This window comes from Anser anser (assembly GCF_964211835.1).
Source record: "Anser anser genome assembly, chromosome: 9".
NCBI lineage: Eukaryota > Metazoa > Chordata > Aves > Anseriformes > Anatidae > Anser > Anser anser.
Window position 1 is genome coordinate 22,243,648 of NC_139729.1, and position 18,929 is coordinate 22,262,576.

Sequence of the window (18,929 nt, forward strand, 5' to 3'; positions counted from 1 at the left end):
GGAAAAAAAAAAAAAGCTCCATTCAAGTACAGGTTCTTGTGCTGATTCCAGTTGTATTGAAGACCACTCTTTGCTCCACCTGTTTTACTGCTCTCTCAAATGTTCCCAGAGATATACGCATTTTTCCCATACTTCTCAAATTGCACAATCAAGACTAGTTAACAATCCAAAACAAAGCAGACAGACAACTGTAGTATCAGTGCTTTACCAGGTACAATTCAGGCACACACCACCAAACAAACAAATCTACCACAATCTATCAAAAAACCCCATTTCTAGGTTCTGTCAACAATTCGTGGCCATCTAATGCCAATCTACCATGTGTAGATTCTGCAAATATAATATTACCTTTTCATAAAAATGTGTTTATGCTTCATACATATTTAATTTGAAGAGATTTTTTACAAATATTTTCCAGGCATTATCCAGCCCCTAGGTTCCTGGTATACTGAATAATGTTCTAGCTGAATATGTAGAATCATGCAAACAAGGACATTTGCAACTCTAACAAAGTTTTCAGAAGTTACACTCTACCTAACAGTTTTTGTTAGGAATATTTAAGTATTGTTCCACCTGGTAACTACAGCAAACAAAGATTACCGACCTGTCTTAGCTGGAAGGTACTTTGTATGATGCAGAGCTGCATAGGCATGTATCGAGGCTGTTTCAATAAGGAAGCATGGAAATACAGAGACAACAGAATGCTTTCTCGTGGGTCTGCAGCTACATTTTTCTCACTTTCTATGCAACACCTCAAAAATGTGTGTGTAAGGTTATAGTCACAAATCTATGTTTTGACAGATCTAACTTACAAAGCAGCATAATGCTAGAAAACTCATCTAGGTTGTGCTTCATCTGAGACTTCAGCTCATCTATATGCTAATTCAAACTGGATGCGAGTTGGATTCTTCCAAACACTGTGCTCCTAATATCCTTTTAACACATAATTTAATAGCATGATTTGGGGACAGGCAGTAACGTCAGTGCGTTGTGTCGTTCTGTGAATCTGTTGATTGCTTCTTTCAGGGATTCTGCATCAAGTGTTGGCTTTTCAGCGGGAAGGACAGCAAGGCCTGTCAGGCTGTTCTGGCTCGTGGTGCCACTTAGCCACACAGGCAACTCTGAAGAGCACTAAGTAACACTTCACAGATGATAATATACAATAATAAATGACATGGACATGGTAAAAAGGTATCAGGAAGTGTCTATTTTTATATTGCCAACTGAACCACTTATCACTGAAATGTCATTATTTGCATGTGAAACTTATTCTCTAACACTTCTTATAACTATTGACTTCCAGACCTCTGTAGCATAGGAAAAGGTAAAAATATACCTATGCCCACAAGTCTGTGAAATGAACTCAATTACTGGATCCATCACTAGAAATCACTCAATCACTAGAAATGACCCCCCAAACAGGAAGCATTTTACTCCACATCAATTAAAAAAAAAAAAAAAGGAAGAAGTGATCTGCTTTTAAGTATCACTTCATGACAAAAAGTTGATATAAAGATGCTCTTTAGTGCTTGATATTTTTAGATTCCATTTTGTTTGCAAAGATAACCTACATCGGCTCTTAGGAAAAGTTTTTGGGGGAATTAACTTGTATTTATTTTAATGTGTTTTTTTTGTGTGTGTGCGCGCTTTAAAGGCACATTTAAAGGCAATTATTTGCAGAAGTACATTCATTCAGTTCAGACTGGATTTTACTGAAGTGTTCTCTCTGTGACAAATAATTTTATGCCATTATTTTCCGTTACTGTCTAGCTGCTAACAATCTCACTTTAGTTATTACAGGTAAATATCCCCACAAGCACGTTGCACATACATACGGTATTCACAGAGATTCATTCACTGCTCTATTCATATAGAGCAGACCTACATGGGTCATCCCCTGTCTATCTTACCTATATGTCACAAAACACAGTGTATAAACGCTTGATCTGTATTGATGTGACTCTTGATATAGAAAAAGTCAGGATTGGTTTGTCTGTACATCAGGCTGCTCTGAATGACACACAGCTCACACAGGCTGAAATCCTGGCAGTCACACACAGGAAAAAAATGCTCGCAATGGGTGTTGATGTAAGAACTATAGACATAAACCAAGAATAACAGAAAGGAGAGAAATGGTTTTGGAACTTCCAGGCCCAAACTGCTTTGAAAACAAATATAAAATACCCTTATGAATTGATTAGTGCAATACATAACTCATTAAAAGGCTACAAATGAATTTATAGATATTTTTACTCTTATACTACCTGACAATTTGTATATACTGTACACCTCAGCTAAGCTATAATAAACAATGATATTACTTTAACCTTTTTCTTCCCCCAGCAACAATAGGGTAATGAACCTCAAACACCCTGTAGCAAAACTTCAACTGCAGAAACTATCAGCTGCCATCCCTAATGCTTGGGGCCAAAGCTGATGGGAACCATAACAGAATCAATTAATAAAGCCTTTATGTGGTGAGCCAACAGCAATGTATCTGCATTTATATCCTGCACTATTTCAGAGATTCATGTACAGAACTCCAACTGATGTTACTTACAAATTAAGTTTTCATACAAGTTTGACAAAATCAAAGGAGAGGTTTCCAATGACTTCAAAATCCTGCATAGATACCTGTATCCAAGGAAATCGGTGGTTTGAAGTTAGTTAGTTAGTGTCTTGGTTGCTTAAATCCTAAAAAGAAAGTAAAAACCACTTGAGCAAAACTCATCAAAAGCACAGAAAGTTACTATACAAGCCAGAAGGCCAAAACATAATTCCTGCAGTAGTAACAACGTGTAATCAATCACGATTTTCATTACTATCTCAGTTGCTACCTCCTCTGTCAGAATATGGTTTCAGGCACATTTTGGTTGTTTTACAGAACCAGACTGATACAGTGAGAATGTTCTTATGACGATCAATCAGTAGCACTGATCCCTAGTGACTGGCTGTTGCCAATTCGTAATATTAGCATACAAGTCTTCTCATCAAAGCAGCAGTATCAAAAGAATATTCAGGCTTAGCTATGACAAAGAGTTAAAAGGCTGATAGGGGAAAAAAAGTCAACCTGTTCCTCTACCACAGGGGAAAAGCCCTGTGGGCTAAACAAAGTTAATGCTATTTTATTTGAGCTAGGGGTAAAAATTGCAGGCCTCAGATATGAAGAACTGGTAGAGAGCTTTACTAGATTGGAATCTAGTTCAGTATATGCCTGAACCTGGCTAAGGATACCGCCAGGTTGAACCACTGTTGCAGGATACAGCACACGTGAGAAATATCCATAATTAATTTTGATATGTACTGCAGATAGCCAAATGACCATCTGACAAAAACAGTTTAAACAATGAATCACAGACTGACTATTTGCCAATATGTAAAATACGGCACTTACTGGCTACTGAGCACTACATCATCCATTTCAATACTAGATTATCAAAAAACAAAGTTAAAGAAGTTTCATATAGTAGTTATTTACTTTTTGTGGCAATTTCTCTGAGCTTCACTTTGTGATTGAGTCTGAAATAAATTCTTGGAAATATCCATGAAGGTTAAAATCCATATCCTGCTAGAAACAAGAACACAGTCAATATCAAAGACCAGATGTAGGAAATGAATTATACATAAGAAAAGGAAAACCAAACGTTGGTCTCAATGCATGGGCCAAGCCTTCACGCTGGTATAAAACTCATGCAGAAAAACTCTTTTGTACAGAGAAAGGTACTCTACTAACTCTTTAAAATAATGTTACTATATGGTATTTGTAGCCAATCCATCTATTTCGAGAGAATCATCCAAATATTCTATTACTCATGCCTTGCTTACAGCAGAACACACTTCAGTTAGGGATGAGTTAAAGGAATATAGCCATTCAAAAATGCAGTTAATTGGCAGAAAAAATAAGGAACTCTGGAACAAGTCACTGCATAGATAACTATCCTCTCAAACTACTGATGGTAGATATCCTATTACATGAGAAATCTCTCCCCTTGTCATTTCCCTTTTGATAGCTACATCAAACTACTGGAGGCACAGTGAGACATCATGGGTTCACGTGTCAAAATCACATGGACGCTATGCAGCTGACTACCTCATCATCCAGAGCAGACAGTTCTGTTTTAGGAGAGCTGACACCCTGACAGAAACACCAGCAGCGTTGAAGAAACAAGTTAACCCAGTGAAAGCAGAAAATGATGAGGTCAGCAGGATGACGATTTAAAAGATCAGGGAGAAACAACTGCCACTAACCCCCTTGTGAAGAGTTCACCACAAAACGAAGACAGACAGGCAAATGCAGCAACCTCCTTGGTTTTGGAACTTCGGCTGCTGGCTGCAGTGAGGATCTGAGATACCTCCTCCTCTCCTTCTCCACAACCCCCCCATCTCCATTACCCAAGCTACTGCAAACCTGCCAAGCACAGGGATTCCTGCTGTCATCATTTCTGAAACAAGCTGAGTCACACGCAGGCTTCATCTTTTCAGGATGGAGGAAAAGCACCATCACAAGACAATGACGATAGAATTATTCACTCCTACCTTAGTGATATCATAGCAATTTCTGCAGTCAATGAAAATTGTTAGCATCAGAAAAATATGATGGGAAGTAGTGAATAATCAAATCATGAAGGAAATTTTGGTTAATAGATATCAGTTTATCAACATGAAAAGCCCACTCAAGCTGCTACCAAAAATCCAACTTGCATCCACACTTATCAAGTAACTATCCAGTGATATTTCCTAGACAAATTAGAAGGGAAAAGAATAAAATTCCACTGTCTACGTTACCCAGGTGCCTTTATGAAGGCACAGCAACATTTTAAGTGCAAGCATTGCTCAAAGTTAGTCAAACAAATACCTGTATCTTGGTGGAAAATTCACCAAGAGTCAAACAGAATGCAGTAATACTAAAGCACAGACTATAAATAGGATACCAACAAAAACTGTAAGAACTGCCCGTGGCAGAGAGTAATTTTTTCTCTAGGCCCTTCTTATATCAAAGTTAAATTCAACTCTACATTTGAAAAGAAGATGACAGAGTTAGCAAAAGCAGATGCACTGCATCTTCACAGGAATCTTGCAGAGCAGGCAACATGAAGCTAGTAGACACATTAAAATGAAAAATAGATCTCAGCTTCAAAGGAAAAAGAATCACTCTCAGATTTACAATAATACTGTCATATAACATCCATATTTAAAGAAGACAACATAAAAGGAATCAAAATACATTTCTTGAAGTATAATGGGCTTTAGTCTTTTAGCCTTGGATGTGGAGGAAAAAAAACAACAACAGAAGTAAGAGGCAAATGATATGAAGCTTTGACTACCTTAGGAAAGGTGGTCCACCAGTTCTAAAAACTTTTCTCCGGCTGAGAATATTTAAACTATGCATTTATCAAAGTACCTCTGAACATAGCTTAGAGTCTATGGAGTTTGCTTCAAACAGAATAGACACTTTGAAGCTGCCAGTGGACCGTGTTGCTTATCTACACGAAGACTCACTATAAAGCCCAGGAGAGGGCTGCTGTTACCTCCTACCTGAGTGCAGCTGATTAAGCATGTCCTTGACAGAAATTGTCTGTGTAAGTGACTTTTTGCTTTCAGGAACTTAGCCAAACTGAGAAGTCATCCTACAGACTACAGGGTGGGACAAAGAAATGATAGCTCTTTGAATTTACTTCAAGTCTAACTCAAGAGATATTTGATAACCCTGAGGAACACAAATAAAAAGTCAACTGATTGTACATTCCAGCACTCCTCACCTACACTGCCCTTCTCATCTTCTTCCTTACGGAGTCACAGGTTGAGATACATCATACCAGAAAGATAGGAAGCATCCACTGGTTTGCATGGTTTATCCTTTTCTTTCCTCTTCCTTAACAAGTGCATTGTGAAGTAGGCTGTGACATACCTTTGGACAGAGGACTAAGGTATGTTAAGATATGAAGTTAGTACAGGCACATAGGATCTTCTGTGATTATTTTGACAATGTCATGAGTGCTAACTTGTGTCTAAACCGTTCAGATAAGGACTACTTACAGAGGGTTTTATTGTGTCTGTCCTGAATCACACTAGGAAGATGCCTATTTCAGGCACTTGATATTCAACCCAGTATAAAGTTGGTACTTAGCGCGTTTTCTCCCACTTCACAATAAGATCAAATGTCTAGAGTGAATATTACAGAAAATAATGATAAGACAAAACAAACAACAAAAAAGCGCTGATTGACCTGATATGATCTTGAACTTCTGGTTTGTCAGTTCATTCAAAGAGGGCATTTTAAAATACCCTTACATCTTCACTTGGGGTAGAAAACTGCTTTCTTAAGTCAGTGAGGATTCTGATATGTCAAATCTAATACAGACCTGGCCTTGTTGCAAACCTATGTCAGAATGCACAAGGCTATCTGGGGAACTGACATTTCATTAGCAGCTGGTTTAATCCCATGTGTGCAAAAGGCACTCAGCAAATTTAAGCCGTTGCAAAGATGGCTGCTTTTGTTACACTAGTCTCACTGTTACACTTCTACATAGCAGATGCACTGGAATTGTCCATAAATGTGTGTCCCTTTATGTCTCACGAGCATTTTAATTTAATGGAACAACAACAAAAAAAGCATGTTTATGCCTATGTGTCAATTTGAAAAGCCTGTCCCCACGCCATTTTTTAAAATCCAACAAAAGAATGGAAGGCAAGGATAGACCTGATGCAGCTCCTCTGCAGATAATGGAGGTTTCACCTTAACCCATCAAGAAGAATTTGACTTACGGTTGTGGTTGTTTTGTTTCCATTCCTCCATCCCCCTCCTTGCCCATGTCAGATTCAGTTCATTTCTTGAAACTTAACCTTGAGAAGTTGTTTGTGTGGATGTGAATAAGATCTCTCTGGCTATGAGGGGATTCATGCTTCCACTTTCCAATTAAAATACTGCAGAACCTAAGGCAACAAAACCAGATAAGTGCACTAGTACCAATGGGTAGCACACTTCGGCAAAACACTATTTAAATTCAATTTAAAAAAAAAATTAAAATTGAAGTTTACTCCTGATCTAACAGAAATCAAGTTGAATTGCATTCTGACACCACCACCCCAATAAATACACACACAAAAGGAAGATACACAGACTTAATTATGAACAAAGTTTGCAATGCAAAGTAAAGTGATAAGGATATGGTTTTTTTTCTTTATTGGAAAAGAAAAAATTTTTTTTTCTTTGTCTTTAAGGTAATTTGTCAAATGCATTAAATTAGAACAATGTTCTCTTTATCGCTCCTTGTTTTTGGTGTACCAGAGGTTTATTATATTCAAACCTTTTAAGTCATACAGATTGTAGATAAATACACATAATGGAATTATGTTAACATATTATCTAGAGAACAAATATGCATTTCTTTTCATTTTCCTTTTGGATCCACTATTTTTCTTCTTTAATCCAGTAAAGCACCTCGAGAAAGATGTCTGCTTCCTTAAATATCTTATTTCTCTATCCCCAGTAGATTTAGTGAAACAAGAGCTACTGCTAGTAGGAAACAGAATGACTAACAAATTACAAATAGAATAAAACTATGCAGTACAAAGAAACATATTATATGATGCATGTGTTACTTGGTCCTCCAGGGGCTTTCTCTAAAAACATATAAACAAATAAAAAATTTGCTTGTTTTGCAACCAAATAAAGACAAAAGATATTGAGCTACATGTTCAGTTCCTCATATTAACAAGTGCACTTACCAGCTGAGGACCTAACTATCTAACTAAGATAACAAATGAAAACAAATTGATGACTAGTAGTGCATGTAACAATAACAACAGACTAGCCATGATACATCCTCTGGTTTATTCTGAAACAACTGAAGGTTATTTTTATTTCACTGGAAGGTGTTAATGGCCACTATCAAGCAAAGCTTTGATCTATATATGATTAGAGACCAAGTTCAACTCAATTAGGTGTGCTAAGAAATCCTTTCAAGCCCAGAGGAACAATGAAGTCTTCCGCAGCAGAAAGACTAAAACAGAGCTCATTTTTTTTCTTCCCTTTGGTACTCTGTATCCATGTTAAAATGTCCATGTTATGTTATTTATCTAAAAATTCATTTTTTTCCTCCTTACAGTCACACCTCCCCTGTAAAAAACTCTTGCTGCTCATATAAGCAACTGTAAGAGAGCAGGGAGCTATCTGAGATAGCTCTGAGAAAGAGAAATTAACAGTGAAGCAGACCTGAAGCTGTGAGCCTGAAAACCTCCCTCAGCTAAACAGGTGAGCATTAAGGGAACAACAAACGTAACTCTGTAAGGTCCCCCCAAACTGTTTTAGTAACAGCTAAATTTAATCCGTAGCAGCACTTTGCACTTTTCACCCACCTGCCTACAAAGCATCTCCAACCAGCTTACAAATAACAATTTGGGACCACAGCTCTCCGGTGAAACAGTCACAATGTCTGTCTCCTTCCCCCCCATTTTACAGATAAGGGAAACAATGCACGGACAGACCAAAGGCAATCCAAAGGACTTGCAGACATGTTTTAAGTTAGCCATGCATTTAATCTCTTTAATGATAAGAAGTTTTTGTCAGAAGATGGGAGTCCAGTTCCACTTTTCAGTCACAGCATGTGCTTGACATATACAAAGTTATTAAAAAAGCCGTTCCATTGATTCGTATCAGAGGTAATTGTTAGCCTAACAAGTAGTTTCTCTGAACATAAATGGCACTACTTACACAAACAGTCAGGTGTACCAGCAGACAAGGACTGATGCAATTTAAAAACAACAGGACTCCTCATGGGTAAGGCATCCTGAAGCAAGCGTTAATAAAGCAAGCAAACAACTTTCTGAAGAAAGTTGCTTTCTAATTTCAAAGAGTAATCTTTAAAGGGCATCTGAGTTTGCAGATGAAAAAATGTATATGGTTACCCTTGGGTTTATTTTGGTCAAGATCAGAATTTTCAAAAATCCCAAGGGTTTATATAATCATGTATCAATACACTTAAATGAAAGAGCATCTGCAGTCATTCATATGGGAATTTTTGCATTTGTTTAACTAACAAGGAGCTATTCTGCTACTGCATCCCAGAAAGCACTTAAATTTTCATGGAAAATGTAGTGATTCTTCAATAAAATTGACTGCTGGAACTGAAGTTATAGAAGCAACATGCTTGTCACCACAGTGGAAAACAAACAATAGTGCTTATCACCTTCACAGTGCTTTATACTCGATGCCTGATTTAAGCCTGAATATTCCAGTTGCTAGTCAGAGTATCTATTAGAGCAATTGTGCAGCAAATCATTAAGAATATGATGTTTCTTCCATATGCATAGTCTTTGCCAGCAGAGGTCAACAATTAGTATACAGATCTATTATTAATTTTAATTAATTTCTAGAAATAATATTTGTGAATACTAGTATTCACTATTTATGAGCTGATATTTAATATGTGAAGTAGCCCATCTGGCATACATCATAAATTACACAGTAAATTTCTAGCTCATGACTGGAAGAGCATATGCCTTAGAATAGATTGTGTGAAATGCCATACACACTAGTTGGAAATTCACCCTTTATTAATATTCCCAAATTATTTAAAACTTGCTGTATATGAATTTCCCTGCCAGCAAAATCATGGAACATATGCAGAAAGCAAAAACAAAGAAGGTGATGGCAGTTTCAAAGCAAAACCTTTTGAAATTCAAAACATTATTCATGGAGGGGAAAAAAAAAAAAGAAAAAAAATCACAGAATTCAACTACCTTGTAGATGTAGACAAGGCAAAAGGCAGGAAGGATGAGGGTGTACAGCACCTGAGGACATACAATGGCTCCAGAGTGGACACACGTTGAGCCAGAATTAGAAACAATTTGTCATTCCCAGTCTCTTTCCTAACATAAAATTGCTGTTTCCTCCCACAACATGCACGTGGAATGCAGACACCCAGTTACTGTTAAGTTTGTTTTGTCTCTCCATGCTTAGTTAATGCAACCTTGTTTATAAAAGATCAATCAACTCCCTCCAGGTATGCCTAACTTTTCAGTAGCATTCATACTACATATCATTAAGTCTGTAAAAATACACTGCAAATACCCTGCGACTATGTAAGGATCAGCCAATCTGATGAAAGGTACAAAAAGTCATGTTTTTGTAAACATTTAAGCATGCACTTACTCTTGTCCACCAAAATAATTCCATTATGGATGCTCAGGGTCATCTAGACAGGCGCATCAGTCAAAACTCAGGGAAAAAAACAGAAGCAACAGATGAGCAGAGATACCATGCTAATGGCCAAAACATGCCACAGAAATAAAATACACCACACACAAGTTTTTCACAAAATTAAATCTTCACTTTTTTTTTCCCCCAATAAGTATTTTGCAAGGACATCTAAGTCTTCTCCTTGATAAAGGCTTTTTGATAAGTACGTGCAAGAGACTACAGCGAGACCCCGCGATGCCCGACCAGCACACCCTGCTGCTGCTGGGAAGGCTCAGCCCCATGGCCCCACAGAAAGGGCAGCCAAGGCAGCAGACTGCAGGCAGCTTGCTTTGTGCCACCCGGCTTTATTTACTCTTTCAAACACGCAACCCAATAGCCATATTAAACTCCAGAAAAACCAATTAGGCCCTCTGTCACATGGTGTAAATCAGAAGTCATGCCATATAAAGAAAGGACAAAGGCAAAGGCAAACTCAAAGGTAGCAGCTGCACTTGCCACCTGAAAACAGCATTTTAATTTTGTTTATGCTCAGCTACAGACTTGGCTACCTCTGAGAAGCGTTGGCTCAGTATGCAAATGTCAATGCTCTCCACTCCCCAGCTCCTTTTGGTCTGCACTCTGCACATCCAAGCAGGTACCTGTTCATTTAAATGAGTTAATACAGATCGGTCCTTTCGAGTGCTAGGACTTGTTCAGAGAAAATATCATTTGCAAATGTGGTCCTATGCATCCTGCAGATGTAATGCACAGCATAGACTTCCTTTTATATTCTAAAAGGTAAGCGTGATGATTCACAGAATTATCCCTTTTCCAGTCTAACCCATGCTTGTCATGCTCAGGAACTACTTCTATCCTAACAGGCTCCCCATTCATTACTTTGCAGGGGGCATACAATAGTTTGAACAACAGTTTCTTAATTGTTCCACCATTAATCATCTACACAGCACATTCCCTCCGTCGTGGTCAATAGTACTGTCACAGAGACCCGGCTTAATTGAGTAGATATTGATGGGCTTTTTGTTTGAACTGAGACATGCGGAAGCATTTCCCAAGCACTGTGCTGTGATCAACATCTGTGTTTTTCAAAATCCCATCATTATTTTCTCTCCATGGCATAGACTAACAGGCATCACTAGGATGAAATCAGGATACTTGGACCCTGCCTTCAGTTCCACTGTGCCTTTGCTCCATCACCTCCTCAGGCACACTGATCGCTGACTTCTTACGTGTGAGGACTTCAGGACTCGACTCTGCAACACCACCAAAGGCAGAACTTCTTTGAGGAAAGATGTGGAGCCTCAGACACGTAACTTGATTTACCAAACAAACTTCTTTGTTTCTGTACTGTCAAACTTGTGTCCCCTCCAGACCACTGCATATAGCAGTTCTAACATCAATTTTGTGAAGCTTGCTTGCCAGCCTCTCAGTACAGCGTTATGCCGTCATGCATCCTGTCCCATACAACACCCTGGGGGACAGGCATTAATCATCTCGATGCACCCTTCAGTGCTGAGTGAGGAGTCTGTGCCAAAGCACAAATCCTGTAGCTGTCTCATGCTTATTTAACTTTGAGCCTTAGCACATGAAGATCAAGTGAGGCATTTTAAACTCAAAGACCAAAGGTTTAGCTAAAGACAGTCTAAGAACGTGGTCTCCCCTTTGCACTGTTACATGCCCGTAGGGCTCCTGCCACCTACCTGCCTGCTCTGAGACTTTATTCTGACCCTCTCTAGTTCCCTCACCTATTTTCAGGGATGCTGTTGTTGTGCAGATTCTCACCTTGTCAGCCCAATTGCCTTTTTCTTTTTACACCCATGTGTTCCACATTAAAGTGAGCATAAATGGACTCCTCCTATGGCCCATGGGAGTCTCTTTCTCGCACCAGGTATCACCTCTTGCTCTAGCGGGGAGCACTTTGTGCAGTGTCACCCCACCTCTCTGCCATCCCTGCACCAGAGCTTGGGGTGGGAGCTGTCAGGAGGTTGCTGGAAGGCAGTGAGCTTGGAAAGCTGCCTGTTGCATGCCCAGACCTAGATGATAAAATAAAAAATGATGACAAAAAAATGGCAAATGACAAGTTGAAAGGTACAACAGGGATACAGACCCCTACTGACCTCTGATAACAGTGATGCATCCAGCTTCTCTTTGCACCTTTGAAAGTATGTGATGTAAGTAGACAAGTACTAGCATAAGCTACTGCAGGCCTTAGTCTCAACAATTAAATCATGACATCCTCAAACTGTGCATGCCCCTCATGCCAACAAAGAAAAATTAGAAACACGATATTACGCCCGCTCAACACTGCCTATTGAAAACAAAGCCACAGTGGAGTTGTTCCAGAGCTAAGCTGTCCTGACAAAGTAACGTGAACAAATAATTAGCCAGCTTTTATTGAGCTGTGGTTTTTAGCACCATTTTCTACTCTCATGTGGTCCTAATCAAGAGATGGGGTGGGGAATGCCAGCGAACACCAGACTCGAGAGACCAGTCAGCATTTGGATGGGTAAAGCACTGCATTTCCCAGTTTCACATTCAGTGTCTTTCAGTGGCTCAGCTCCATCTGAGGTGCAACTCTATTGACTGCGATGGTTCCCAAGGGTTTACCCGGGGATGCATTTTGCTCAAAAGGATTAACTCGGAAGGGGAACTTCCCTCTGAAACAAGTGAAATAAAAGAAACAGTGACACGGAAATCCTATTAGTGGTTCCTGGCATAACTGATTAACAGGCTGAAGACAATCACTTGCTCATAATACGTTTTCTAAAAGCTAACAGTTGCTTCTTTCCTAGTGCAAATTGGCACTGATCCTTGTGGTGGAGGAGCAGCACGTTAATCACCTCCAGGAGCAAGAGGGGACCCAAGGGCTTTTTAGTCAGCAGGTTCCAGGTGGACACGACCAAAACCCACAGGTGGTTCCAGGAGGAGGCATCTAATTCATGGTAGTGAATAGGAGCTAAAAGTGAGCTATTGAAGCATGCAATCCGAACCAGTGATTCAGAGCAATAACCTGCTAATGGACTGCCCCATCTGTAGGGCCAACTGATACTGTAATTTTAAAGAAGTGAAACAGCTCGGTGTTCATTAACGTATACGGTATTTTTCTGAAGTGGCATTTAGATTATGAGGAATCATCAGTAAAAATTTGCACAGATAACTACAACCTTTTATGAACAAGGGTGTTCTGCATTTTCAAAATGTCACAGAACAATCCTTTAAAAATAAAACAGTAAGCAAGTAATATTACAGTAAGCTTTCTTCATAATGCTGAAAATTAGGCTACAAGTATTTAAAAAAATTTACTTTATTCCATTGCGTTTATTTTGTCAACAAATTTAGAAATCAAAAAGGTTTTCTTAAAGGTTTTCTGGAACAGAAACCAGAAAAAAAATGTTTTACAGGACTGAATGCATAGCCATGTGCATTTCATTAGAAGTTATGCATGTTATACACTTTAAAATATGCATTTTCAAACAGATCTTGGAATGCTTTACATTGTTGATACTATTCAAAAATGAATATAAATGAAAATGTCACTATAAATAAAGGATTTTTGCCAGCCACCATTAATATTTAAAAGCAATGTGTGTGGTTTTATTAACTTGAATAAGGACTCTTTCTTAAAACTTCATTTACATAAATTAAGTATTCCCTTGCTATTGGAGATACTTCTTTTTCTGCTTCAGTTGTCTGATTTAAAAAAAAAAAAAAACGAATAAAAGAGGTGGGGGGCTAGAGGGCAGATAGATTTCATGCAGACGCATTCTAATAGACCTTCCAGATATATAGCATCTTGTTAAAAATTCATGCAGGCCAGAATACTAGAAGGTCAGAAAATGTCTTTGAAATTCTGCCAGAGCTCTTTTTGATAATTCATTCAGGTTTTAAAAGAGAAAATTCCTCATTAAAAAGGACCTAATGCTTATTAATTTATACTCCTAAGGCAGAGGCTGAATATTAAGCGGTGGACTCTGTTAATCCATTTATTAAATATCAAAGACCATATGTTTCCACCCTGTGTTCTTGCTTATTGATTAATTGCCTTAGACCTATATGGGTAAAAGCAGAAAAAAGTTCCTTCAAAGGTAAGTCTCTATACACTTCATTACCATGGTGGAAGCTGTCTCATGTTTGTGTACTGTGTATCCTGAAGAACTGAGTCTCCTGTGCCTTCAGGTGGAAGTCTAAGCTACTGGATTGGACTAAAAGAAAATTCCCTTTGCTGAAATTTATCAGTTTTTGTCAGATTTTTTGGTTTCCTGGTGAACACATAATTGGACGTTAAGTACAGCCAAGGCTTTTCGGTGCCCCAAAATCAAGCAATAGCTTCTCTGCTCAGTGCTGGGTTACAGCAAGGAACCAAGCACTTTTCCCACTCTTAACACAATTTTTAAGCTGCTTATTCAAGTGCACAGTTGCAAGCCCCTGTTCACAACTGGTCCACAATTTGCGCCATTATTCATATGAATCAATTGTTTTTCACAGCTACCAATCAACCTCCATTTTGCACTGAATCCATGTATTACCAAAGCAAAAGGCAACATACAACAACAGGATTAGAGAAGCTTTCAGCACATCTTCGTTTTACTGGAGGATTCTGTAAAGATAAGGTTTGGTTCCTGTACATCGTCATCTACTTTATATCACCCTCAGACAAGGAAGAAAAAAAAAATGTGGCAAAGAGCCAAAAACCAAACCACCAAGAGTAATCATAATTAATACTTTCACGATCATCATATAATACGCTGATGTGCATTACCTTGCAGATAGTCCCACCAGGGAAAACATAAAAGCAGCAAGCCTTTGCCAGTGCTTGCTTGGCAAATGATTCTTTCTCTGACTGCAGAGGGGAAAAAGGCCCTCGAGGAGTGGGTATCCTCCCTCCGCATGTGTTCCTGAGTCAGCAAGCAAGCTTTCTAGCCAGAATTTCTTGGTCTGGAAAGCAATTATTCTCTTTGCCTTTTTAAAACTAGGTGATGTTCATCCTAGTGTTATTTTTCCATTGCCTGCTGGAAGCCTACAAAGACTTTTTCTCCTTTCTCTTTTCCTTTTCTTAAGTGCTGCAGTAGTCAGCAGACAACTAACGAGATGGCAGATGAGTACTGGCAGAGTTGAAACAACATGTTGTATGGGGAGAAAAACATGTAGCAACAAAGTGAGGAAAATCCACAACAGCAACAAAAAGCCTGTGACAGAGAGAGAACGAGAGCACTTCAAATTGACACAGTTAGAGAGGACTTAAGGGTGCTTTTCTTTTAGTACAAGCGCTGCTGTGTGCAGGCACCACTCCCTCTGCTAATTCCTGATGCTCCCTCAGTTGTGCCTGTACAACCTTTGTGTGAATGTGAGGTGAATCAGACCAGGGAATTGATCCAAGTTAAAAATAACCCAGGAAAAATAAATAAATAAAAAGAAAAAGAAAAAAGAAAAACTCAAAGCAGCTACCACCAGGGCCAAAATAAATGTCAGGCAAATCACAGCCTCACCAGGGTCTCTCCTGAGCCTGTGGTTTCAGAGCGGTCAGATGGGCATCATGTTTGAGACATGCAGCCTGCACCACCAGCAGCACATATCTGTCCTATCACAGGGCCACGACAGACACCAGCCACAGTAGGATTTGAACTCAAAGTCTAAAATCCAGGACTTAGAGCAATACAGGTGTGAACGTAAGGTGACAAACCATAAATTGAGGTGAACCGAGCCTGGGCACAACCCTTCTTGTCGCTGCAACACTTCCATTGTTCAGATAGTTGAGGTGTACACCTGCCGTTTCAAGCTGGACTTCCAGTCACCTCTGATCCCCCACCTGAGGCAGTTCTTCCCAAAAGCAGAATCTTCAAGAATAGAACCCGGAGCACTCATCCGCATCTGCACCATGACATACCGTGTACATAAGGTCAGAGGATGGAAGAAAGTCTGCATCAGGAAACACCTAGTAAGCATTCAGAAACTCCCACAGAGAAGGATGCTCCAAAGATAGAATATCCATCAGAGTCTAACCCTTCCCAAATAAAAATGAAACAGATTCTGTTTAAAAAAAAAAAAAAGCTTTCCTATACACAGGATGGACTCAGTTCTTACCAAGTTAAAGCCTTTACGTGTTAGCAATATAGTTCTCTGAATACAGCAAAGCCTTTTCCCACTTATAACATGATCTTCAGCAAGGCAGTCACTGAGAGTCACCTGCCCACCACAGCACCCATGAATTGTGGAATTTATTACACGGTTTCTGAGCTCCACAGACAATGCTTTCCTGTTGAACAGTCTGCCAGAGAGAAATATCCAAACCAGTACTAGCTCTATAACTAGAGGCCAACTGTTCTTCTTGTCTACAAAAATAATTTATTAGAAGAGCATCATATAGAATCTATTTTGGTGTCTGTCTCCGTGGTTTAGATAACAATTCCTGATGATAACAAGCTCAGCCCTAAATGCACACATGCCATGATCACGCTGTGTAAGTTTAAAAATGCTACTTGTCTGCCTGCCTGTTTAGCTGGCAGTTTTACCCACCAGGAGAGCAAATGATTTAAAACCCAGATGCTGAGCAATTTGAGATGCAGGAGCACCCTACAGTGAAGCAATTATTGCCTTGGAGGGTCTTATTATCCTCATTATGCCATGAATTCTACAAAAAGTAAACATGCCTTCATTATTATATATTTCCCAAACTACTGTATTGTAAAGAGAAGTTTTGAAAAAAGTTTCTCATCCCTAAATGTAAATCTCACCATCTTTTCTCCTTGCTTAGAGAAGCAACAGAGTCCTGCTGTTTCCCTGTCACACAGTATTGGATTCCTTACACCCCACTCTCCCAAAAAACCTAGGCAAGCAGTTGAGGCCTGGGTTTTATATGCTACTGACCACAGAGTACAAATACCAGGTTGCTTGCAGGGGTAAACACCCATGTTGTTCACCCTGACCAGCACTGCTTACTCTTGATAGCCACAACACTTGGTTGTGGCACATGTGGTCAGGTGCACATTAGCCACCGAGCTATGCAGGAAAGACACCAGCACTCTGGTTTAAGAAGAATATAGCCTGCTTTTAAAGTCATTTTGAATCAATAATGTTCATGCAAACTATCTTATGGAATAGATTTCAGAATAAAGAAAAGCATTACTCTTCATCACAGGACAATGCACTTGCACAGCATTATTATCTTGCCGATGCAGTACACTTGCCACATTTCCCACTGTTAATTAAAATGCATTGAGACAAGCGACCTGATGACTTAACCACACACCTACAGCTGCAGATCTGGGACACGTCTTTGGTTTCTTCTGATCACATACAGGTCACCTGAGCATAAGTCAGAAATGCAGCTTTCACGTCTGTACAGCACAGCAAGGAGGTGGATCAATAAAATGCCGCGTGAATTAGGCAGAAACGTACAGACTGACTTTAGGAAAATTGCAGTGCCCTACATCATTTCTTGAATGATATTCAAAAGCTTTGCTGAATGGTCTAAGAACTTCCAAACTTAATGATTAATTGACGTTGTTGTTTAATCTTTACATTGATTACTCTGTGTCCTTCTGTGCAATGCATAAAGGACAGCCATATAATTTAGGACTACTTTGCTTATTTTAGAATACAGCAAGTAGCCAGTACAGGAAAACACTGAAGTAACAGCCTCACACAAGGTGGTGCATGTGTGCGCCAATTCCACTAAATCAAACATTCCCCTCTACTTTCAGTAACTAGCAGCCTGCTACTCTTAAGATTGAAAACACACATCATAAAAATAAATAAATGTTTGTGTCTGAAGTGCATGGGCAATAGAGTATGTAATAGTTCCAGCAGGTAAAACCTTTATTTCGGAAGATTAAGCTGAGGCATACAGAAGTTGTAGTTTGTTTGCCGAACTACACAACAAATGCAGGGAAAATCACAGGTAGTCCCAGGCACATAATGTTAGTTACAAAGACTCTTTTGGGGATACGTGCCCCTAACCATTGTGCTGTTACTTATCTTAGCTACTGCCCACATTTGTCTGGCTCAGCTCTACCTGGAGAAGTTCTTCCACTTAACATGGTAGTCATGAACAGTGGAGAAGACCGATTAACTATCAGGATTACTCACCACAAAGGTAGAAAATTTGATTCACATTTTTTGATGCACAAGCTATTACACAGAGTAGGACAGGTTCAACTGAAAGAGAAAAAGACCACACACTGATATGATATACAGTCATTTGGGAGTACTTACGGGAAATGGCAATTCAAATTCTCTCATACAAAACAAACTAATTGATTAGATTTTAATTAAAATGGGATTCAACTCTGAGTTCACAAATGCTTCAGATCAGAAAAAAATGTTTCTTTGCATATCACCTATTCTACAAAAAATATTTGTTTATATGTATCAGAAATGCACATCTTTGCTTATATGTAACCATGACATATTAATTAGCTAATACTCTCCAGATAAAAGAAGTGAACTTTGTATGTTTCAAAGTGTTAACCAGCAAGTTATGATAAAGGAAGAGCTCCTGTGCCTCATGAAATTCAGACTGAAAAAAAATAAAAATAAATCCATTCATCTATTTAAATTCAGGTACAGCTCTTTCTAATAAAGAACAGCAATAAATTTAAGATCACATAGTATTTTAACCACTATAATCGAATGTATGAAACTGAATGTAGCTCATGGTCAATTCCAAGTTTCAAATATTTCCAGTATCACATTAGCTGAATCCCAAGACCAGCCAAGTCCCACTTGCTCAGAA

The 18,929-nt window shown here is 39.0% G+C and overlaps 1 protein-coding gene across 1 annotated transcript in view; it reads right to left on the reverse strand.

The window, feature by feature from the left end:
* Window positions 1–18,352, reverse strand: part of LOC310904396 (uncharacterized protein) — a 126,335-nt gene extending 107,983 nt beyond the window's left edge. Inside the window, exons 1-3 of the mRNA XM_083849069.1 lie at window positions 18,284–18,352; window positions 15,879–16,066; window positions 6,766–6,933 (exon numbers count right to left, since the gene is read on the reverse strand). The gene's annotated coding sequence lies outside the window, so the exon portion shown is untranslated. The remainder of the gene's footprint in view (window positions 1–6,765; window positions 6,934–15,878; window positions 16,067–18,283) is intronic.
* Between the last annotated feature and the right edge of the window lie 577 nt (window positions 18,353–18,929).